Source organism: Tamandua tetradactyla, chromosome 11 (assembly GCF_023851605.1).
Source record: "Tamandua tetradactyla isolate mTamTet1 chromosome 11, mTamTet1.pri, whole genome shotgun sequence".
NCBI classification, from domain to species: domain Eukaryota; kingdom Metazoa; phylum Chordata; class Mammalia; order Pilosa; family Myrmecophagidae; genus Tamandua; species Tamandua tetradactyla.
In genome coordinates, this window is record NC_135337.1 from 95624139 (window position 1) to 95647333 (window position 23195).

At 56.3% G+C, this 23195-nt stretch overlaps 1 protein-coding gene across 3 annotated transcripts in view; it reads right to left on the reverse strand.

Annotated features, from left to right (window-relative positions):
- Positions 1 to 11751, reverse strand: part of GATAD2A (GATA zinc finger domain containing 2A) — a 75370-nt gene extending 63619 nt beyond the window's left edge. The window contains exon 1 of one of the 3 annotated variants that reach the window (XM_077122056.1): positions 11686 to 11751. The gene's annotated coding sequence lies outside the window, so the exon portion shown is untranslated. Of the gene's footprint in view, positions 1 to 541; positions 621 to 11685 lie in introns of those variants that run through there. The other 2 variants (XM_077122060.1, XM_077122057.1) reach the window with 2 other exon arrangements.
- Positions 11752 to 23195: the final 11444 nt, after the last annotated feature.

Here is a 23195-nt window from a genome sequence, read left to right on the forward strand (position 1 = left end):
GGGATGGACCACGGAGGGGAGGGACCTGGGGGGGGCAGCCGGGGAGGGAGGGGGAAGGGAGGAACCGGGTGGAGGGAGGAGGAGGGTGGTGAGGAAGGAGGGAGGGACCAGGGTGGGGGAGGGCCGGCCGCCCTGCAGCGTGGGCCGCGAGACTCTTATTCTGACACCGAGCCCCGCGCCGCCTCCCAGTTAGGCTGGCCCGGGACCCCCGGCTGGACCCCGCGCCCCCCGCCTACCCGCCCACGTGCCGCCCGCGGAAGCAGCGCCCCCCGCGCGGCCACCACGGGGTCCGGAGGGCGCGCAGCAGCAGACGGGACCGGCGCGCACAACTTTCCGGGACCCCCGCGCCCCCCGCGCGGCGCGCGCAAGAACTTTCAGGGCGGCGCCCGGCGGGCGTTCTCGAAGCGCAGCCAGGGGGAGGGTCGCTCGCCCCACTTTTCCGCGCTCGGAGGGGGGTCCCCGCAGGCCCCCCGCGCCCCACCCCACGCCCCCGGCCCGGGCCGCGCCCCGCCCCGCCGCCAAGTTGGGTGCGCGAACTTACCGGGGCCGGGGAGCCGGGGCGCGGGGCCGCGCGCTCGCTGCGCCTGAGGGTCCCAGGCCGCCGCGCCCGCTCCGCCGCCCGCCCGCCCGCGCCGCCGGCCAGATAATGCGCCCCTCGGCCGCACACATGGAGCCCGGCGCGGCGTCACCGCCGGGACATGCGCACCAGGTCAGCGCCCGGCCCGCGGCCCCCAAAACACCGGGGAGCTCTTAAAGGCGCCGCCGCCGCGCCCGCCCGCGCGGGGCGGGACCTGGACGGGAGGGGCGGGGCCTGATCGGCCGAGGGCGGGGCCGGCGCCGGGAGGGCGGGACGCCGCAACCCGGCCCCGGAAGCGCCGCCTCTCCCGCCTCGGCTGCGGGCGGCCCCCACGCGCGACCAGTCCCCACGCGGGCCCTTGCGCCGCCGCCCGGTCCGAGACCCCGGCGTACGCGCGCCTGGAGCCCACCACGGATCCGCCTGGGGCAGGGGTAAGGACGCCGGAGAGAGCTGCGACCCACCCCGGGGCGCTCCGGGGCTGCCGGCTCCGGACGCCGCAGGGAACCATTTCTGCGGGGTTCGCAGGAAACCTCGAGTGGCAAAGAGGCGCTGGACGCCCGCAGCAGCTCAGCTTCGGAGGGTCCCCGTAAACGGCCCTTTCCACGTGCTTTTTCCAGGGTTCAGCCAAGGGGTTCTGCTCGGCCTCCGACACCCGTGCGCCATGGAACACTCAAGCACCCCCTCCTGCTGCTGTGGGCCCCCCGCTCCACGCGGCTTCACCCTGAAAAGGCAGCGCGACTCGGACCCACGGTGGGTCCTGGCCCAGAGTTCAAACTCACTGATTTGGAACATGAATCACAAATTTAAGTTTTTCTATTTGGTGGTCCCCCTTTACAGGGCCTTCCGAAAAGCACGTCTTGACTGGCGCTACTGCTAACTTTCTGTCACTGCTGTTTGTCGGTTGGCTAATCCCTGCCCCTCCCCACAAATAACAATTTTTGCTGAATAATAACAACTTATGGTATAAAAAGAAGAGGGAGCATCCGTCAAACTGGAAAATGATACAAAATACAAACTGTTGACCCCAAAACCCTTCCCTAGCCCAGCTTTGTCAGCAAATTGCTTTGCTACATAGAAATTAAAATGTTCACATTCAAAAACTAAACAAACACAACTTGCCTTATCCTCAAACAGGTGGTTTGCCCTAGGAATTCAGGAGGCTCCCTTGTCCATCCGATGCTCCAGGATAGGTTACAGCAAAAACCCAGGATGGCCCCTCTTCTCCAGCGGCCGGACGTCGTGGTAGCCCTTTCCGCCACATTGAGGGATCAGATGATGTGTATTAAAGCAATACAGGCAAGATATTACCTCACTGACGCTCACCTGGGCCTTGATTAATGCCAACTTAATTAGGGCAAACAGGGCAAAGTGCGGTCAGATGCGAGACCCGAGGTTCGAGGTGGACGCAGGGACCTGGAGAGGAGGCTGGGAAGCCCTGCGTGAGTCACAACGGTGACAACCACCTGCTTTCGAGAGACCTCAGCTGCAAGACAGTGATGACACGCCCTGTGGGCCAGGCATGCACTGGCAGCAGGTGGGCTGCTGCACAGGGCACCCGACTTCCCCAGCCGGGAGAGTGGGGGGGAACCGGCCCCAGGGCTGGTCGTGTGGCAGAAGGACAGCGCCCAGGTACTGACGGGTACGGGGGCAGCGAGGCAGGGCCTGGCAGGGCGGAAGCAGAGGCTGCTGGGACTGTAGGCCCTGGGACCCGTGTGACCAACACTGGACCAAAGGGCAAAGAAGTTCAGCTGGGGGTTCTGAGAGATGATGCAACCGCGTTTGGACAGCACCGGAAAGCTGAAGAGCCGCTAAGAGACTTTGGCTAGGTCCAACGTTTTGTCAAAGATTCCCCTCTGCTCTGGGGAAGGCCACCAATTCACACTCAGGGAGGCCCAGCTGTTCACGGACTTCAGGTCTGTTATATAGCTAATGCAAAGGAGATTTTTTTCTAAGTTCACTTTCAACTTGGTCTCTTTCATAGACCAGATCCTCACAAATAACAGCGGGAATAATCCGTCCCAACCACTGCAAAAATATTCTAATTATCATTCGAGCGGACTATTAGGTGAACTAAACACCATCCGAGTCTGTCCCTGCACAGCAGAGGGACTGGAGAAAAGAAATTTGGGCCGAATTCCATGTTTAATAATAGATCATTAAACATGTCCCCTTTTATAGCAGGAATTGGCCAAAGGCGCCACAGAAGTGTAAAAATTGACGGAAAGGATTAGCACCACCTTCTGAAAGTTAGTGGCACTGTATTTTGTGCTTTTTTTTTAAAATCAGAAATATGACCAAAGAAAACTTCTCAGAAGCTTCTCGTGGGCAAACCTTGAGAAGCCTTCCATGGTAAGCACTGATGCCCAATGCCTGTCTCAGGGGCACTCCCCCAAGGGATTTGCTGCAGGAGCCTGCAGGTGCCCCTCCAGACACCTGCTGGCCGGGGGCTCGGAAAGACTGCATTGTGGAAAACGCCTTCAGAGGAAGACTGAAGAATCCCAGAGGAAGGGGCTGCCCACCGGGCCAGGGGAGGGGGCTTGGGAGTCCTCGTGGAGGTGACATTTGAGCTGGCTCTTGGTGATACTTCGGGGAAGTATCCCCGGCATGCAGAAGAGCAGAGCCAAGGCCACAGCTGGACACACCTGGGCGGTGGGTCCTTGGGGCTTTCTAAGGCCTTTCCCTCTCAAAACCCAGAAGGCACAGTCACTGCTCATGTAGCAAAGCAGACCCAAGCATGGAGGCTGCCAAGCTCTGGCCCGCTTCCTGAGCCGCTCTCTACAGAAGAAACAGGTTGTTGGCGCTCAGTACACCAAGTTGCAAGAAAAAAAATCACCCTTACGAGAAAGGTTTCCATATTTTGTGTTTTTAGCACTGCAAGCCTAAAATTTCCGCTGAGTTTAGGACAAAATGACCACGCTCCCTGAGGGAAGACTGTTTCAGAGTTTCTTATTTAACGCAAAGGCACGCTCACATGGTAAGGTTACAATGCAGCTGGGCTGGGAAAGGAGAGGGAAAGATTAATTTCTATGTGAATTTGATTTCCTTAGTACGCTGATATTTTTGATACTTTTTTCAAGGACCAGAAAATAAGAGACTATGACAGTGATTCTTTATGAAAAGGACAATACTTCCAACTTGTTACAGTTGCGACAACGAACACCAATGTCATTTGCTGACACTGAACAAGGAATCTGTGGGAAACAAGCTGAGGGAGAAAAACAGCAATGCCCATTTCCCCCTCTCCCTATCAGGGCTGCTAAGAACTCCGGACACAGCTCGCGAGATGGCCTGCTTTCTGGGCAGGCACCTGCTTTGTCCTGAGCGTCGTTTTTACCCACAGTTCTACACATTTGGTGTTTATGCAACATGGAGTCCGGGCTCCGTCTGCAGTTACACGCCACTTGCTCAGGGCGAGTCTCTGCGTGCACTAGGTGATGTCCAGCGAGCACGGGGTTGTGAGCTCAAGTGCTTCCCTAAAGGGTTAAATGCAAACTGCTCAGAATTATTGTCGGAGAACCGGAAGTGCCTGTCCCACTGTCTTCACTGGCACGTGTCACTATTTGGCAAGAAGCATCTCCTTTGTGTCTGCATGTGGTTTACAGAAAGATATGCCCACCTAATTTAGATCCATTTCAGGTCTCTGAAAAGTTAGTAAGTGAACCGCATTTTCTGCGTACTAAAGTAATTGAAGAAAAGCAAAACCGAAAACTACCAAAAAAAAAAAAAAAAAAGGCTGTTTGACCGTCTTGAGTCTAGAAATCACCCGATTTAAACCTGTTCTGCGAAGGACTGCCAGTCACACCGCCATAGGTCTGCTCACAAACATCCTCCACTTAAACATGAAGAAAAACACGTTTTTAAACTTGGCATCCAGTTCGCACCCCACTCTCCAGCAGTGGCACAGCAGCTTTTCCGAGTAGATGTACTGAGGGGAGGGAATGTCCCTCCCGGGGCTCTGTGCGTCCCCCCAGGCTCGCAGCCTTGCCTGACAAGCACAGGTGGTAGGTCCTTCTCAGCAGTTAGACGGCAAACAACCCTACTCTCTAACCTGCGAACACGCTCCTGCTTGGTGAGAGGGTGAGATCTTTATTCCAAATTTAGGTAAAAAGTCAACCCTCAAGAGATGCTTTAAGAGGTTATATATAAAGCCTGAAGCTTGAAAGTGCAATGAAAGTTTAAAAAAAAAAATGGCTCTGACATGGCAAGAATTTTAGACCTGCTTAAATGCTGACCATTCTCAACTGTAAAAAACTCAGAGGCAGCCCCCAAATCTGCATTCTCTTAAAACTGTATGAGTACAATGAAGTCAGAAAGGCCTCATGTCACCGGCTGTGTTAGTTTCTGATAGAAGATGCTTATCAAGAACTCGATTTAAATAGTATTTTAACTTGAATTCCATCTTGGATCCTACCGTGGCACAGTTTTATAAGGCCTTCTACCTCTGGAGGTAACTTTGGGCTTTCCTTGCCGAAGGTTCCGTTCAAGCCCTGACTTACAGGCGAGGACCGCTCTGCAGGTAAAGGCGCACACCTGGGGTCTAGCCCTCCGTGTCCCTGTGCGCGCTGCTCCCTCCTGGAGTGCCACCGACAGGCAGCTCCCCCTCACCCTTCCTGGGCCCCAAGCTGTCCCTCCTTCCTGCAAGTCTGCATTTCGCTGCACTTCCCAGGTTAAATTCCTGTCTTTTCCTGGGCCTACCCAGGTGCCTGGCCCTTGGCAAGCTGAATGAATGTTTACATTGAAGACCAGCAGTCCCCCCTACACTGCGGCCACCTAAGGTCTGGGTCTGAGCCTACCCCAGGTACCCTGGCACACTTCAGGAGGCAGCGCCAGTCCAGGTGGCAAGTCCCCTGGGCATTAAGGCTACAACGAACCACCACTCCAGGAACCTCCAGACACTGGCCTTGGGCCACGCCCAGCCCGGGGCAGCAGGCCCTGGTGCTTTGCTCCTTCGGCAGCCATAGGAGACTGGGGCCACATAGACCTGTGTGCCAACCTCACAAGGAACACTCATAAATGTTGTGTTAGTTAATTTTTTTTAATTAATAATAAAAAAAAAAAAAGGAACACTCAGCCTTGGCATGACTCTGTAATAATGACTTTTACTGGGCACCTACGGTACGCTGGCTTCTTGCTCCATGTTTATCATCCCTGCTTCACAAATAGGAAGCTGAGGCTCCAGGAGGTCAGGTCGCTTATACTCGGCCACTTTTGTGAGATCACACGGCCAGCAAGGTTGGGGGGGGGGGGGTAGGGAATCCTGATTCAAGCCCAAAACTCCTAGCTCCAGAGTTTCTACTGCACACAGGGCCTGTGAGTGCACATGCCGCCAGCTGCTTCTGCCGAAGGACCTCTCTGTCTGCTCTCTGCTGCTTTAGGTTCTGGACGCACCTCCGGAGCAGCCTTCCACGCAGGCAAGCCCCTGCAGGAAGCACTGAGATGATGCAACAGGAAACCGTCCTGCTGGCCACCCTACCAGGCATTCCTCTGGGTTTGTGGGTACATTACCTGAGCCCCTAGAAATGGCAAATGCGCCCCAGCTCTGCCAGAGGAGACAAAGTGATAACCTGAACACATTTCCTGGGCCCATTTCCTGGGCCCAAGGACCCAGCCTGGAGGGAGGGGGGACAGGAAGTGAGGAGGGAGCAAGCATCCACTTCCCAAGGGCAGCAGAGCCCAGAGGTGGGAGCCTGGTCACGTGCAGAGTTGCACTACTTGTCCACGCCCACTTCCGGCCCCAGCTGGCCAGCCTCTCCACCACCTCCGGACTCAGAGCTGGGCCACAACTTGAGTGGAAGGAAAGAAAAAGAAGACAGACTCCCAGGGAATCTCCTTGTGACACCCTCCCTCTCCCCTGGAGGCTGGGCCCCAAGTTTCCACTCCTGCCTTCCATTCTCCCCTCACAAATTCACGTACTGAATACAAGCACCTGTCAAATAATTGACCCGTGTGGACTACATCAAACTAGGCCTTCCAGCTTGGCTTCCCAAGTGCCAGGAGAAGAGGGGACGCTTGGCCGAGAGGCCAATCCCAACACAGCAAAGCCAGTTCATTCATTTGAAGCCTCAGTTTTCCTGGGCCCTAAGCAACTCCAGGTATGCTCCTCTGAACGTCCGGGCCTTCATTTGATTTCAAGCAAGATGGGAAGGGCATTTAGAGCCGTTTATCTCTTCGCCATGAAGAAATACCACAGGCTTCCAAAAACATATGCCAAAAAAGACTGCAAGCAAAGCTGAGATTCTCTCGATTCTCCGAGATTACACCCACGGATTGACTACTGTCAACAATCGGCTGGAAAGCGCCAACGGTTCTGCTCCTTCCAGTGGGGGGAGACGGAAGCAAGGAGCCCAGTGAGGAAACTGGAGAAGTAGTGAGGTTTCATTTCCAAACCTCCAGGAGACAGTCCCCCAAAATCCCAACATCCGGGATATTCCCAAGGAAGTCCCATGCTGGTCTTGCACCCACCCGTTTGCTTGCTCGTGACTGGGCATCCCAGCTAGTCATGAGCTCCTGAGGGCACGGCCAGCACTAGCCCAGTGCCCCTGGCACATCGAAGGCGCTCAAATAGCTGTCACTGAATTACTTGCTGGCACAGGGGGCTGCATGAGCTAGAGGATATTGAACACTTTGTATTTTTCAATCCAGTTTCAGTTGCATTAAAACAAATAAAAAAAGGGCGGGCCACGGTGGCTCAGCAGGTAAGAGTGCTTGCCTGCCATGCCCGAGGACCTGGGTTCGATTCCCGGTGCCTGCCCATGTAATTAAAAATAAAAAAAACAAATAAAAAAACTACCGTATGGCCAAACAGGAAAACCTGCAGTTAGTAAAACCCTTGTTGACTTCAAGTGCTCAACCACCCCTGACAGCCCAGGTTAAAAGCCTAAACTCATATTCGAAACAGGTTACGGAGAGGATGAAGCCAAAGTGAATACCAGAAATTAAAAATAACCGCATCCATTCATCTGGACGGGGCCGCTCCATACTGCAGTTCTTGCCCAGTTCCATCGAGGCCCACAGGGATTTAGTGCCCTGGGTGCCATATCTGACAGGAAGGAAACCCTCACTTCCCTGGCTATTTCAGTCACATAAATCAACAGTTTCTCGGTCCAGGGTTAGGAGCCGGGCAGTGTTCGGGCCCGCATGCCTTTTAGGGCTGCCCACCAATGGATGACCACGTTACATTACATCTAACAAATGCACCCCAGATCAATATCGTTTCTAACTATCCTAGGTTTTTACTGCTGTAAAGATCCTTCAATTAAAAAAAAAAAGAAGTTTAGAAAACTTCCTGTTAGATAAAAGAGACAGGGTGGCGGCACCACCCCTGCCAGAGGGAAGTCTGTGGCACCCGGGAGGCACACGGCACTTCGCAGAAATGGTGCTCCCTTCCAAGTTGTTTGCCTTGTTCTTTACATTTGAAAAATAACATTTTCTTTTCTCTACCCTTGAAAGAACTCAGAGGAACTTCTTTGCCTCAATCCCACAATTGCTTCTTGTGCACATGAGGATATCTCAAGGGGAGAAAAGCGGCCCTCCCACCCACTGGGGGGCTCGGCCTCTCACCCATGGCACCCCCCTGGGTTTTAGCCACAAGGGGCAGCTGTCAGCTGGCCGCTACCGGGGAGTGAAGTAGCTGAGCAGAACTCCACCCCATCTAGCCGGGATTCTAGAGCTGTCAGATAAAAGCTGCCCCACCCCCGGACCCCTGGGCACCATCTCTCGCCATCCCAGGGGCTCCTGGGAGCTGGAGGTGAATCCTATCTCCTCGTGGGCACCAAGCCACACACCTAGCACCACTACCTGGTAGCATCAAATGCCTCCATCCACCTCTTTCCCAGTCCTCTGTCCCCCTATCTGATCCGTTACCCGGAAAGCAGGGTTCCTCTCTCAAGGCTCTACCGTGTGAGGACAGACGGCTCGCTCGAGCAGTCCCAGGATATGGCTAAGACAGTTTACACTGAGGCTGCGCCTCCCTTCCCTCCCCATGGGTCCTCACGCTCAGCGGTCGCACGTCTCCCTGCCTGCCCTCACCCACAAAGCACCCCATCCCAGACAGAAAAGCCAGGGCCCAGGCGAGCACAGCCCAAATCCCATCTGGCATCAGAACTCAGGCAAATTCCTGCCACAAGACTCAGGGAGGCAGCGGGTATTGCAAGACACACTCCAGGTTTCTTTCTCTTTGGGCATATTTAGCCTCGGCAGACCCCAAGGCTTCCTGGTCTGGGAGTCCAGGCTGGACCTCTAATCTCCCGGGGCACCAGGACGAGCCCTGGCCGAACACCAACAATGTGGGGGGCGCTGCGTGGAGCACCCCCCGTTCATCGTCTCTGATTCTTCCACGTGCTCGTCCACCGAGGCTCCTAAGGCTCAGCCCTTCCCACATGGCCATGGCGCTTTGTTCCCTCAAGTACTGAGCAGGCACCGGTCTGAAGCCACAACTCTTTTTCACACCCCACCCGGCTGGTCCTGTGCGTGTCATTCAAAATCATTCACCTGCTCCAGGGACGTCTCGGGCCCCACCCCGGGACACCCTTCGCTGCTCCCCGCCATCTTCCCCTGCCCCTCAGCTGTGCCTATGGCTGACCAGGAAGAGGAGGAGACCAGTAACCAAGCCTCTTGCCTGGACTTGACTGCACAGGGAGCAAGGAGCCCGGGGAGCCCTGAGTGCTTCTCCGCAGGAGAAAACGGCTCGAGTTGAAACTTGTGTCCACACGGCCCACCGACAGATTTAGAACTCAAATTATAGCCTCGGCGGGAGTCTTCACAAAGGACTAAAATTAAGCCAGACCCAGACAGAGGCGAACAGGAGAGAGCCAGCCCTAAATCGGCTCGCGAGGGAACTGCCTTTCTAGCGGAGTCAGAGGCAAGGACTTGTTGAAAAGCCAGCCAAACAGGAGTTCAGCCTGTCCTGCGAGAGCGCCGCTTCAGGAACGTTCTCCCACGTTCTGGGCTTGAGATGTGTGCATGGACACGAAGTGGTTACAAGTTACTCAGGTTTCACACCAAGAGTGTCCCTGTCCCTCCGACCGTCTCTCAATGCCAGCATTCATCTGCTCCGGCTCCGGAGAGCCCTGCGTTTGGCAAAGCAGATAAAATTAGCTACTGGAGTGGACTTGGAATCCAGGGTGGGCCACTGGAAAAAAAGCACACAAGGGACTTGTGCAAGCCACGTGAAAACTTCCTTTGGGCTAGGCTGAAGTCACCTAAAACTCACAGAAAGGTCCTCAAATCCTCTGTCCCCCGCCTCCCTCCCTGGATCGAGGGTGACCCGTTTCCTGCTTCGTGGCCTGCCTTTAAACCAACGAGTAGCCCACAAACGGGGGACCCGCTAAAGAGCAAGGGGGAAACGGCAGGGCCTAGGGAGGGAAAACGCGGCAGGAAGAACCAAAGGAGCATTTTCCTCTCCTTTTTTACTGTGATGCGGGAGGGAGGGCTGAGGGACAGGAAGTCGGTCTGTCCCCAGCCTGACATGGTGATAATGGGGAAACAAGGCTCCTGCCCTGTCCGTCCTGCCTCCACAGCGGCCTGACAGCCCTGCAGTGGCTCTGCAGCTGGAAAATGGAGTAACCGAGGGAGTCATCCAGCCACTGCTCCTACTCCCCCAACCCAAACAGGCCTCAGGAAGGCAACAGCACTCTCTGCCTCTCTTTCGTTCCAACTTCCCTTCCAGCCGTGAAAAACGCCAGGTCCCTGGAAGCTGAGACAAAAGTTCAGAGAAGACCCCAAGCCTGGCAGGAAAGAAGAGTGGGTAGGGGGTAACACAAAGAGAAACAAGGGGACCTTAACATTGGGGAGTTGCAAGGAGAAATGGGGGGAGGGGGAGAGTTTCTCCCTTATGGAATCAGGAGAGACCCCTCAGGAAAGGGGGAACCCCTCAGCGCAGAGGGACCTAGGGCATCCCCTGTCAGGAGAGGGGGCAGCTTGGAAGAGCGGAGGCATGCTCTGGAAACGCGAGGAGCCCCCCTGAGGAGGGGGACATCTCACATCCAAGGGAGGCCCTCTGAAAGAGCAGGGGGTCCCAGGGAGAATTGTGGCACCCACAGAATCATGGGGGACCCAACAGAAACGGAACAGTGGGAGACACCTCAGAGAACAAAGAACCACGATGGAGGTATGGACAGGTCAGAACGGTGGGGAGTCCCTCAGAGACATGGGTGCATTCGTCAAAAAGGAAGGGATCCCATCAAAAGTGGGACAGAATGGTTCTGTCAGAAGGAGAAACATCTCAAGTGAGTTGGGGGACACTTTGGGGAAGGGGGAGGGGTCACCCAAAGAAGTGGGAAACAAACAAGAAAAAAGGGGCCCCTGAAAAGCGGGGTACCCTTAGAAAAGGAAGGGTGCCTAACAGGACGACAGAAAAGTTGGACAACAGCTCAGGGAAGTGGGGAGCCCCCGAGAGGAGGGACCCCCAGAGACTCTGGTTCCCCTCACAGTGCCAGGGATCCCCTCAGAGAGGAGTAAAGTCCCTCAGAATCCAGGTTCCCCTTAGGGGGGGACCCCCCAGAGAATCCAGGGCCACCTGGGGTCCCCCCAGAGTGTCTGGTCCCCTCAGGTTCCCTCAGAGTTCAGGTTCTCCTCAGAAAGTGGGGGGTTCCCACCAAGAGGCAGGGTTTCTCAGAGCCCAGGTCCCTTCTCAGTTCCTCCAAGAGTCGGGGATCCCCCCAGAGAGTCTGTAGGCCCTGGGAGTACCGCCCAGGATCCAGGTCCCCTCAGAGAGTGGGGGGCTCCCCTGAGAGGCAGAGGTCCCCTCGAGGTCCCTCCAAGAGACCCGGGTGCCTCAAAGAGTGGGACCTGGGGGACTCAGAGAGTGAGGGTCCCCTCAGGTCCCCCTGAGCGCAGGTCCCCTCACAGTCCCTCTGAAGGTGGGGGATCCCCCCAGAGCATCCGGGATCCCTGGGGGAGAGTCCCTCCAAGAGTCCGGGATGCTTCAAAGGGTGGGAACCCGCCTAACAGAGTCCTGGGTCCCTGGGTACCCCACGAGAGTGAGGGTCCCCTCAGGTCCCCTCACAGTCCCTCCGAAAGTGGGGGATCCCTCCAGAGCGTCCGGAGTCCCTGGGGTCCCCCCGAGAGTGGCCCCTCCGCGAGGCGCGCCCCCGGCGTCCCGCACTCACCCGAGTTGCCCGGCGCCCGCGGGCGGCGTCGGGCGGCGCGCTCTGGTCCGGTCCGGTCGCGTCCCGCGGCGGCGGCGGCGACAGGACAGCAGACAGGACGGCAGGACAGGACGCCCGCCCGCCGCCCGACCGCGCGGGGGTGCGCGTGCACGCGCCGCGGGGCGCTGACCCGGTCGGGAGGAGCGGCCGCCGCTCGGCCTCGCCGCTCGCCGCGCACTGAAATTGCCCGCTTCGCCGCCCGGCTTCCCCGGTTGCTAGGCAGATTTCGCCGCGCACACTTCCGGGTTGAGGCGCGTCTCGCCGAGTGGCGGCGCCGCGGGCCAATGAGGTCCCGCCCGGGTATAGGGGCTCCGCGCCCCGTGGAGGGCGTGGTCTACCCTGTGACGGACAAGGGCAGGCGGCCAATCAACGTGCGGGCCGGCTGGCCCATGGGATCGCGCCGCCGGCGGGGGCGGGCCTGTGGGGGCGGGGCGGAGTGACTGACAGACGGTCAGCCAATGGGAGAGCTGAGCGAACCTCAGGCCCAATCCGAGCTTGCGGGGGCCGGGCCTCGGCGTAAGGGCGGGAACACCGCGAGAGGCGGGGCCAGGGGACGCGTCAATCTGTGGCCGGCTCGCTCGGACCCTGGAGGGCGGTTCGGCTGGGGCGCCGTGCGGCCGGCGACAGGCTGGGCAGGGGGTTCCCCGCAGTGCTCAGCAGGGGCGCCCGACCCACAATGCACCGGCGGCGGCCTGGGCCGGGCGGGCGTGGGTCGCTTCCGCGGGCGGCGGGCGGGACTGCGGGCGGCGCGCTCCGAGGAGGCTCCGCGCGAAGCGCGGCCCGGCCCTGGCCCCGGGCGGCCTTCTCGGTCCCGCGTGCCGCCCTCGGGGTTAGGGGTCGGCTCCTGGAGGACAGCCCTGGGGATTCTGGCCCTGGCCGGCGTTCTGAGGAGAACTTTCGGCCTCTCCCCGGACTCCGTTCTGAGGAGAATTGGGGCTTTTTCCCGATCCCGGTTCTGAGGGGAGGCTTCGGGATTCTCCCCCCGGCCCCGTTCTGAGGAGACTCTTGGGGGCTCTCTCCCCGATCCCACTTCTGAGGACAATTGGGTTTTCTTTCCCCCTGAACTCCCTTCTGAGAAATTGAGGTTCTTTTCCTGGGGCCCCTTCTGAGGAGAATTTGGGGGATTCTTTCCATGCTCCCCCTTTAGGGAGAATCTTGGGGTCCTTTCCTTGGTCCCCTACTGAAGGGAATTTGGGGTTCCTCCCTGGCCCCGTTCTGAAGGTTTGGGTTCCTCCCTGGCCCCGTTCTGAAGGTTTGGGTTCCTCCCTGGCCCTGTTCTGAGGGTTCGGGTTCCTCCCTGGCCCCGCCGAGGGACCCTTCTGGACCCTGTCCCGCTTCCCTGAGGCCCGGGGAGGAGGGTTTGCAGATGAGGGACCCCTGCTCTCTTTTCTCAGACAAGTTGCAGGGGCTGGGGGCCCCCTACCGTCCTTCCTAGGGGGAACCTGGGGAATTCGGGGCCCACCGCCTTTCCCAAGGAGTGTGTGGGGTGCACACCTGTCTTTCCTCTGAGACCCTTGGGGCCACCACCCTTCTGCGCCCTTGTCTGGGGAGAAGTAGGGGCTGTGAGCCCCCTGCCTTCCTTCCTCGGAATAGCTCGGGCCGCCCCCTGCCCGGGAGAACTGGCTGCAGCCTGCTCCGCTCTGGGGAACGGTGGGGGAGGCCCTTCCTTCCACAGAAGAAAGCGCACTTCCTGAGTGTCGTGGGAAGGCCCCCTTTGTCCTGAAAGCTGCTGCCCTCCTTCCTTCTCGGGGAGAACCTTTCCGTGGCCCTTCCAGTGCTGTCCCCACCAGGGCTCCTCTGGCCCACGGTTACCTCCTTTCTCAGCTGAGGGGGGCCTTCCAGGAAGCTTCCCGCCCACCCACCACGAAACCCGCCAGGGTCTCAGTCTGCCCCCCATCACTTCGGAGCTCTTTGCCAGGTCTCCCCAAGAACCAGCTTGGCACTTAGTTCTCATCCAGCCGAGGGAGCAAAGATGGCAGCGAGGAGAAACAGCCGGAGTGCGGGGAGGATTCAGCTGGGGGGCCTTGGCTGTCCCCGCTTGGTGCCCATCATGAGATCCTCGAATTATGGAAGGAAGTTTGGGGCCCGAGACGCCCGCAGCACAGGGAAGCGGGCCTATTCCGGGAGGCCCCAAAACTGGGGATGTAGAGCGGGAGGTGATGAAACACGGACGCATGTGAAGGGGCCCCGGGGACCGGAACGCAGCGTGCCTACGTGCAGAGGGGATTCTTACTGTAGTTCCAAGTGAGCCGCTATTCCAGGAAGAATGGTGAAAATGAATCCAGCAAAGGGAGGCTGGCAGGGAGCCCCGGTGCCAAGAGATGGGGTGTCCCGGCCACCCTGTCTGTACCCATTTCCGCGCACCCACCCTCATCCTCGGGTGAGTAGTTCTTCAGTGCACCGCACGCCACATCCCCACATGTGTCAAACCGAACCTGGATCAAAGAGCAGCCCTACATTTTATGCCTGAGAAACGGGCACAGAGGGGCCTCGTTCACAGCCTCCTGCCCCACCAAACCCCTCCATGCTCCATCTGAGCTAGCCCTGCCTTGATGTTGCTTTGGGCCCCTGGGCACTGGTTCTGGGTCTCAGCGCAGCTCTGCTAAGAGCCTGGCAGCGTTTCTGAGCCTTGTCTCTCCAAGGCAAGCCTTGGGAAGTGCTTCTCTGAAGGGAGGTTCTGGACAAGGGTCCATTGGAGTCCCCAAGAGCAAAGGGCCAGTGGGGGACCCTGGCTGGGGCCAAGGCCACCCATCTGGAACCACTTTTATTTGTCATAAAGAGGTTCCAGATGCAGTGAGGTTATTTCAGGTAACATTGGGCATTTTCCAGACTGACCCTTGGAAACGTCGGGACCCCTAAGTAGGGCTGACCTTTTTATTTTCTAAGAAGGCGCAGAATTTCTATGGCTGAAAAAGTATTTTCTGGGAGGCAGAGATGTTAGATGAAGGGCTATCCATGAACTCTGGAATCCTGAACGTAAATGAGTCCCATTTGGCTGGAAAATCTCATCCTTGAAGAAACTAAGGCACATGGGTCATCATGGCTGGGTGTGAAAGGCCTGCCAAAATGGATGACACGACCACAGCTGCTGACATTTGAAAAAATAGGAAAGAAAAACGAAAGGACAGGCCCAGGATGCCAACGATGTGCTTTTCCTTCCAAGGTAGTAGCCACGATCGCATCTCTGCATCAGTGTGTGATGATTGCATCTCTGCATCGAGGTGTACCCCTTCCGGGTCCAGGAAACCATGCAGGCAAACTGGCTGAGTGACATTCACATCCAAATAGGGAACCAGGAATGGAGCCAGGCTCTTCTTACAGGCAGCAGGGGAGGCGGGGCCTCCTTGGTGATTGGAGAAACAAGGGCCCGGTGGGTCTAGGCTTGCTGTGGCCTCTGACGGAGGAGGACACGGTGCTGCTGGCAACGAAGGAACCATAGCTTTTTAATACCCGTCAGGAAGGGTACTAAGCGCAAAAGTGAAAGCCTTCCAGGGTCATCCATGGGCAACTGAGAGCCAGGTACTCTCAGGGTCCTCGTCCATCCCTGCTGGCTAAGAATGTTGGACTGTGTGATACCTTGAAGGATCTAACTCGTGAATTGCTTGACCAACTGAAACCTGCGTCCTTTGGAGGGCCTTTGGAATGGGCTTGGCTCTCCCAGGGAAAAGGTGGTGAAAAGTCAATATCTATTTCCTGAGAAAAACGATACAACCGAGTCAAGATGTTGGCTGAAGCTGTCCTTCTGCTTCCCCAAGAGAAAGGCAGGCTGGGCCTGGATTACCCTGGGATGGGGAGCAGAGGTCAGTTTTATGGGTGTTGGTTGGCTAGAAAATGCGGAATAGAGTCCAGAAGGAATCAGGAGCCCCGGAAGCACAGCCTTTTTAGATCTCAAGCTCGAAAATGTGAACTCCAATAGCAAGTCTTGTCAGGTTCTTTTTGACCTCATCAAGTGGAATTAGCAGTCACCTTTTTTCTGAAGCAAAAAGATGTTCCCTACATCCACAAGCCCATAGCCTGAAACAAGACTCCTAAATCCAAATGGTGATGTTTCATGCAACACAGTAGACTTCCCACTTAGCCACTCCCTGCAGAATGGAGGAGCCGAACCCACACCAGGTGGGGAAGAGAGCCTCCTCTTTGGCTCCAGAGGAGAACTCGCCTTGAGGTTCTGTCTGATTTCTAACTCTTCAGCGTTGCACACCTGCATTTCCATCTGAGCCTAGAAAACCTTTCTGGTTTCCCACAAGTGCTTCCATCTGAGCTAGAGACATAGGTCCTGCTGCCTTTCAGACTCCTTCCCTCCACCTCCCTCCCTTGCCCTGTGCACCTCACCTTTCTCTGCCTGGAGGGGTGTGCCTCTCTGCCTTCTCCGTGGCTCAGCCTTCTGTTTTAATGTCCTTTCATTTCTTCCTTCCTATCTGGCACCTCATCCTGCCACCAAAATCTCTCTCAAGATACCTCCAGTGACCTAATCATCTTCCCATCCAGAAACTCTTCTCTTTCCTCATTTTCTCCAGCCTCCAGCCAGTGCAGGGGACACCTCCCCTCCTTGGTGCCTTCCATTGGCTTCTCTGGAACTTGGCTATCCCTAGCCTGACACGCAGTCTCGGCTCAACTCCCAACTGGAAATCCTGCCAGGCTGCTCATCTCCTGCCCCTCTCTGCTCTCTTCCTTTCTTCAGAAAATAAATGCCTTTGGCCAAGACTCCATAGAGACTGCGTTCCGTATTTCCAGTCTGATTGGCTTCTGTTCAGGGTCTCAGGCCCCTGCACTTACCCTCTGTATCCCTCGTCTACATCCTTGGCCCACCCCACAGGCTTTAAACCAGCCACCATCGTCAGTCCTCGTTTTGCTTCTGCACCTGTTTTATGTTCCTTTATGTTCCCCACATTCCAGGCTTAAAGCTCTTAAGTCTTTAGAGTTTTCTTTTACATCATTCTTTGAGCTCAGTCACTTACTAAATGTTGTGATTCCTTCACTCACTCGCTCTCCATCTCTTCCTTCTGATTTCCAATCCTGCCACCCAGGCCCAGCCTGGGCCATTTGCCAGAGGCTCTTTGGGGATTGTTCTCGGAATCAATCACGTACAAACTGTCAGACAAACGCCTCTTAAATCCTGGATTCGGTCATGTCACACCCCTAATCAAAAAGCTTTCATTTTTAGGGAGGGTGTGTTGTGTTGCTTTTGTAATCAGGAAAACAAAGGGTTTGAAAAAAGACTTCCATCTCCAAAGGGTAAAGTCTGAAACCTGGACTTTTTCCCTTTGGCATTGTTTCTCCATGGGACACTGTTGTCTTTTTCCTAAAACACTGGTTAACATCCCAAGGAACCTGTGTTGGGTAGAACAGAGTTTGAAACGTGCTGACTTGGAACCCTGCCCCTGGCCAGGCCACTTCTGTCCCTTAAACACTGCAGCTCACCCTCCTAGTGGCCACGTGAGGTAGGGGGCTAGTGTCCCATTTGTAGAGAAGAAAACAGACTCAGGGGTCCTGATTTGGCCCGGGACACGCGGGAATAAAAGCAGAACCAAAGTGTGAATTCCAACCTGGATGTCACTGTGCTCCCGTCCTCGCCTCCCCAAAGTCCTCTGACTGCTTCAGAGCCAGCCTGGGCGCGGTCCAGCTCTTTCGGCCACAGCGTGGTGGGGACCAGAATTCCGGTTCCGGTCGCGCCTTTCCACCTCCTGTGGGGCCGCCAGTGTGTCAATTGCTGGCCTTGTCTGTTTATAACCTTCATCTGTGTATATATTGTATCAACCCACCGCATAAAGTGGGTAGGCTGGGTTTCTTTCTTTTCTCTCCGCTCTCTCTACTAGATGATAACTCCCCAGAGGAGAGAGTCACATTCTTCAATGTACACCAGGCATGCACACACATTCATTAGACACATGGCGAATTGCTTTTAAACAGCAAATATCTGGGGTATCCGCCTTTCTGGAATGCCTAATCCTTTCTCCCCTCTTCACGTGGAAGATTCCCTATCAGGAACTGTTAGAGCCCAGAGGAACTTAAAAAATTACCTGGTCCATCTTTTTCATTTCCCAAAGAAGGGGAGATGACAAGCTGACACAGCAAGAGAAAAGTCACTTGGTGCTGCTCAAGTGGCAGAGCGGAGAATGCTGGGATCCAGCAGCTGTGCCCGCTCTCCTAGGTGGAATTCAGGAGCGCCCCCCCCCCCCCCCCCCGCCGCAGCACGTCACACCTGAGCCTTAAGGAGGGGTGTTTCCATTCCGGCCCCCGCCTCCAGTCTGTCTGGGGGAAGCGGCCATGGGACCTGCTTCCTGGAACACCCTGCCTCTGCCAGAGACCCAGCCGGGCCAGGATTGTCCCGCCTGCTGCTCTGCCACATCCATGCTCTCTGCCCACCAAGGGATCTCGCACTCTTTCGGCTCATTTTCTCCCAGATTGCTACAGAAGCATAGAAGGAATGAGAGGATGGGAAGTGGTCTGCAAGACCACCCACCAGACAGGTAGAACCGTGATCAGTGTAGCTCTGATTCTCTCCTCCCCCATAGGCAGTTGTGGGTGGGCCAGTTGAGTGCCCAGAGGGTGATCAGAATGAAGAAGGGATAATTACCACGTGCGCTGGATTTTATTGATGTGTTTGGGTGAGTGCATTCACTGATTCCCAGGGAGGGAAACAGCCAAACCCACTTCCTCAGGGAGACCCTCCCCAGGGCAGAGAACTGTTGGCAAGCTGGAGGGAGGAGAGGAAGTGGGAAAGGCCGTGATGGAGGAGCACGAATTTTATTCTATGGTAGGCACTCGCTTCTCATCAGTAAATGCATTCTCTAGAATCGATAATCTTCCAATGTCCTGACTTCATTCTTGCATTTCTCATGCGGAAGGTTATTGAGGCACTGCTGGTGGGAATGAGAAATGGGGCAGCTGCTTTGGGAAACAGTTTGGCTGTTCCTCAAAAAGTTTAACATGGAGTTCTTGGGACCCAGAAATCCCACCCCTAAGTAATTCCACCCCCTAGGTATCTACACCATAAAGAAATGAAAGCAGGGACTCAACAGGTGCAGCAGCCTTATTCACAATAGCCAGAAGGTGGGAGCAACCCAAGGTCCCTCCGCAGATGAACGGGTGAACCGAACGTGGCATATGCTACAGTAGAATGCCATCCAGCCATAAAAAGAGGGAAGTGCTGGCTGCGGTGGCTCAGCAGGCAGAGTTCTTGCCTGCCATGCCGGAGACCCGGGTTCGATTCCTGATGCCTGCCCATGGGGAAAAAAAAAAGTGAGGTGCTAGCTACAACATGGATAAGACCTCATGCTGAGTGAAATAAACCAGACTCAAGGGGACAAATATTGTATGCTCCCACTTCTGCAAAGTGGCTAGGATAGGCAAATCCATGGAGACAGAGAGTAGATTAGAGGTTAGGGGCTGGGGGAGGAGAAATGGGGGTTATGTTGAATTCTCTTTGGAACGATGGGAAAGTTCTGGTAAAGGGTGATGAGGGAAGCGCAACCAACCCTGATGAATCCCACAGAATGGTACGCTCGGGGTGGGGTGGCAGGGTGAGATGGGAACGTTGATGTTGTGTATGTTTCCAAAATTGGAAAAAAAAAAAAGAGCAACTCAGGCAACAGTGACAATTAAATGCAACATGTGATTCTGGATGGGGTCTAATGAGGAGGAGAACAGCTCAAAAGGACATTATTGGGAGGTGTGGAAAATTGGAATATAGACCGCCAGCTTTATCTCAATGTTAAATTTCTTGAACTTGATAAACTGTACTTGTACATAAAAGAATGTCTTTGTTCTTAGGAATTATGGAAGGGTGAAGTGTTTAAGGAGCATGATGCATATACAAGTTCCTCTCAAAGGTTTACAAAATAGATGGTAGATTAAAGCTAGCAATAAGGAAGGAAGGGAGAACGGATCAAAAAGAGAGAAAAAGATAGAGAGGAAAAACGAAAGAAAAGAAAAGAAAAAGTTAAAATTGGTGAACCTGGGGCATTGGGGCTATGTTGGAGTTCTCGGAGTTTTGAATTATTTTTTTCATTTTTTTAAAAGTTTTTTTTTAATCCAGCATATAAATACGTTAAGAGAAAAAACATAGTCATCTCAACAAAGGCATAAAAGCATTCAGTATGTGTTTATGGTAAAGTCTTAAGCTAACAATACAAAGTCTTTATCCAGAAGAGTTTTGTATTATTTTTGCAACTGTCTTGCTAGTTTGAAATTATTTCAAAATAAAAAGTTTGAGAAAAGAGAGAGAACACACAGTACCCAGTTAGATTTGAACTTCAGATAAAGAACAAACACTTTTTTTAGGATAAGTGTGCCAGGCTCAGATATAGTGAGGGGGCCTTCTAGAAGTCAACCTCGGATTTGAATGATCTAGTCCACATGAGCCCCCGGCACTCACCAAACCCCAGCCCCCTTGTCCCTGGGTGTGTGAACTTGAACGGGACTCTTTGGGGCCCACCTCCCGTCAATGAAATGCCCTTGGACGCCCCACCCCGCGGCTGAGGAGCCGACTGCTGGCTTCCCAAACGCAAACTTGGTCCCCAGGAAGCAGTGGCCCCCGTGTCCCGGCCCCTTATAACCTCAAATCTACTTTCTGCCCCCACAGGTTTGCTTTCTTCGGATATCTCAAAAAAGTGGAATCAGACAACGCGTGGCCTTCCGTGCCTAGCTTCCTTCGGCTTGCTGCCTTCAGCGTGGATCGGGGCTGCTCCTTTTTGGGGCTGCAGAATGTTCCTTTGGTGGGCGGATCTGTTTGGTTTCTCCGGTCACCTGTCGAGGGGCACATCTTGGGCCCTCGTGACTAACGCCACGGTGAACACGGGGGTGCTTAATCCCGCGGAGTCCCTGCTTTCAATTCCGAGCACACACCTAGGAGGGGATGGCGGGTCACAGGGTAATTTACGTTCACCCATTTGAGGAGCCGCCTGTGAGTGAGGGCCCCTCGGGTGTGGCCCGGCTGCCGCCCCGGTGGCAGGAAGAACTTCTCAGAGAAATGACAGCCCTTTCCTGGGGAGGGGTGGCCCTGGAGGCAGTGCCATGGCAGCCGGGCAGGGCCTCCAGGGAGCCAGGACCAGGGCCCTGGACTCCAGCCCTGACCGTCTTGGACGTCACAGGAGCCTGGGAGCAACCTCAGCCCGAGGCCAGGGACCCCAGCACGCCCTCGCCCCATGACCTGCGGGGTGGGCAGTGCGGACCGCAAGGACTCAGGGCTTCATTTCCTCCCCTGCCTGTGGAGCCCTGTGTCCTTGGCACATATCGCAGGATGTCAACTCTGGGCAAGGCCTTATGGACACACGCAGCCGCCCCCCACTCCAACCTCAAAAGGCTGCAGGCAGGGCCAGCAATCCGGGGCCACTGGCATCCACCCTGCCTTTCTCCCCCGGGCCCAGAGCAGAGCTACACAGCTTGGCCGGGCAAGGCCTCCCCACCTGTGCCCCCAGCTGTCCCCTCCTCTCTGTGCTCTGCTCACAGATGGGGTGACACTCGCTGCCCATCCATGGGAGAACATGTGCCCCCGGTGGCAGGGATTGGGTGTCTCTGGGTGCCTGCTGCGCCCCCAGCACCCGGACACAGTAAGCACACCAGAAATAGTTGGGGAATGAATGGCAGTGCCACTCAGAGAATGGTAGGGATGGGCCCAAGAGGGGAAACTGAGGCAGTGGGGCACAGGCCACCCCATACCGGTGCCAGGTGGGTCCAGCGACAGGTCTTCTTGCCGGGCTGTGCGTCTCCCATCTCATGGGGCCTGTGGCCGTCCCAGCAGGGGGTGCTGGCCCCCCGCCCCCCCACCTGTTAGGACCTGCCCAGCGGCACCTGCCGGCTCCTGGGCCCACACTGCCACCTGGTGGCTGTGGCCAGAGAGCCCCAGGGCTAGCTGGCCGCGACGGGGAGTGACTCCCGCCTGCCACCCACCTGGGAACCAGGCCCCCTGCGGCTCCTCAGCACCGCGTGGAGTGGGGTGGGGCCTGAGTGTACCTGGGCCGCTGTGACACAGGCACGACAGACAGGCTTCAACAGCAGGCGTTTGCGGTTCCATGCCTTGGAGGGTCAGGCTGGACCGGCGGTGGGGCGGGAGCTCAGACCAGATTTTGTCTTTCGGGGGGGGACATGACTCAATCCAGAAGCGGCGGGCTTGCCCCCATCCTCCTCTCCACACCAGCTGCGTCTTGCACCCAGGTGGCTGGTTGGACGCCCTTTAGGGGTTTTGCTGGGGGTAGCCGGAAGCATCTGCCCAGGTGTTGGCCAAAAGGGCCAGAGGCAGAAATGTCTCTCTGTCTTAGCCTCCCAGGGCTGCCGCAACAAACAACCAAGACTGGGTGACTTAACACAGCAGAGAATCATTGTCCCACCGTCCCAGAGGTCACAAGCCTGAAATCCTCCCCTGGGGATGGCTGGCTGTCCTCGGTGCTCTCCACCTACGCTGTCACATGGCTTTCTCCCCGGCGTCTGTTTGTCTGTGTCTAATTTTCCCTTTCTCATGAGGACATTACCAAGCCCGTCTGCCCAGACCCTATTTCCAGATAAGGTTCCATTCACTGGACCAGGGGTAGGGCTTGAACATGTCTCGTTTGGGGGTACAGTTCACCCCAGGACACCTTCTCACCTGAAATCCATTTATTTGTAGTGGAATCTCAATCACAGTGTTTGACGTGGCCGAGGCTGGGAAGCCAGTGCCTGTTGGGACCATTTTCCCACCGCCTTCCCAGGGCCTGGTGACTGCGGGCTGCCGACAGCCATTCTCAGCTAGGCCCCTGCACTGAGAGCCCTGAGCCGGGCTCCGACCACCCACCTGTGGCTGGGGGACCCCCAGGCATTATGTTCATGGTGTGTGAGATGGGGGCACATGCCACGGGCAGTGTCCATGTGGCTGTTTTCCCTCCTGAGCTGCCCATGCCAGGGCTAGGCCAGGGGCGACTGTCCCTGGTCACCGCTGGTCAGGTTGGTTTGGAGTACAGCTGCCTGACACACCTGCCAGGACACGCAATGTCCACAGGGGGCAGACATGGCAAAGCGTCCCTGGTAGAAGACAGGGGAGAGCATGCATGGAGCATTCCAGAAGCTAGCTAGCAAGGAGTTTGGGAAGTCAGAAGGCACTGCTCTTGGTTTTGATTTCGCTGCCAAGTGACAGCGGCCATTTGGGGAGGTTGGGGAGAGGGCTGGGCAGCTGTCTGGTGACAGGATGGGGGCTGGGGGCTGAGACTCCGGTGGGCGCCCGCCTAGATGGTCAGGGACAGAGAAAGAATGAGATGGGGGAGGGGCATCAAGGCTGATTCTTGCCCCCAGGCCCTGCCCCTTCCCAGCCTGCATGTCTCTGTTGTCCAGAGTGTGTCCTGCATGGGGCCCTTTGGTGCTGACAAGTCCTTCCAGAAGGAGCCTGCGCAGCCTCGATTTCCCACAGTTGTACCTGGGACCAGGTCCCAGCTCTCTGACTGGAGCCCCGAACCGCCTCAGCCATGAGCCAATGCATGTGGCCCTCTCTGGTCTGCTTCTCC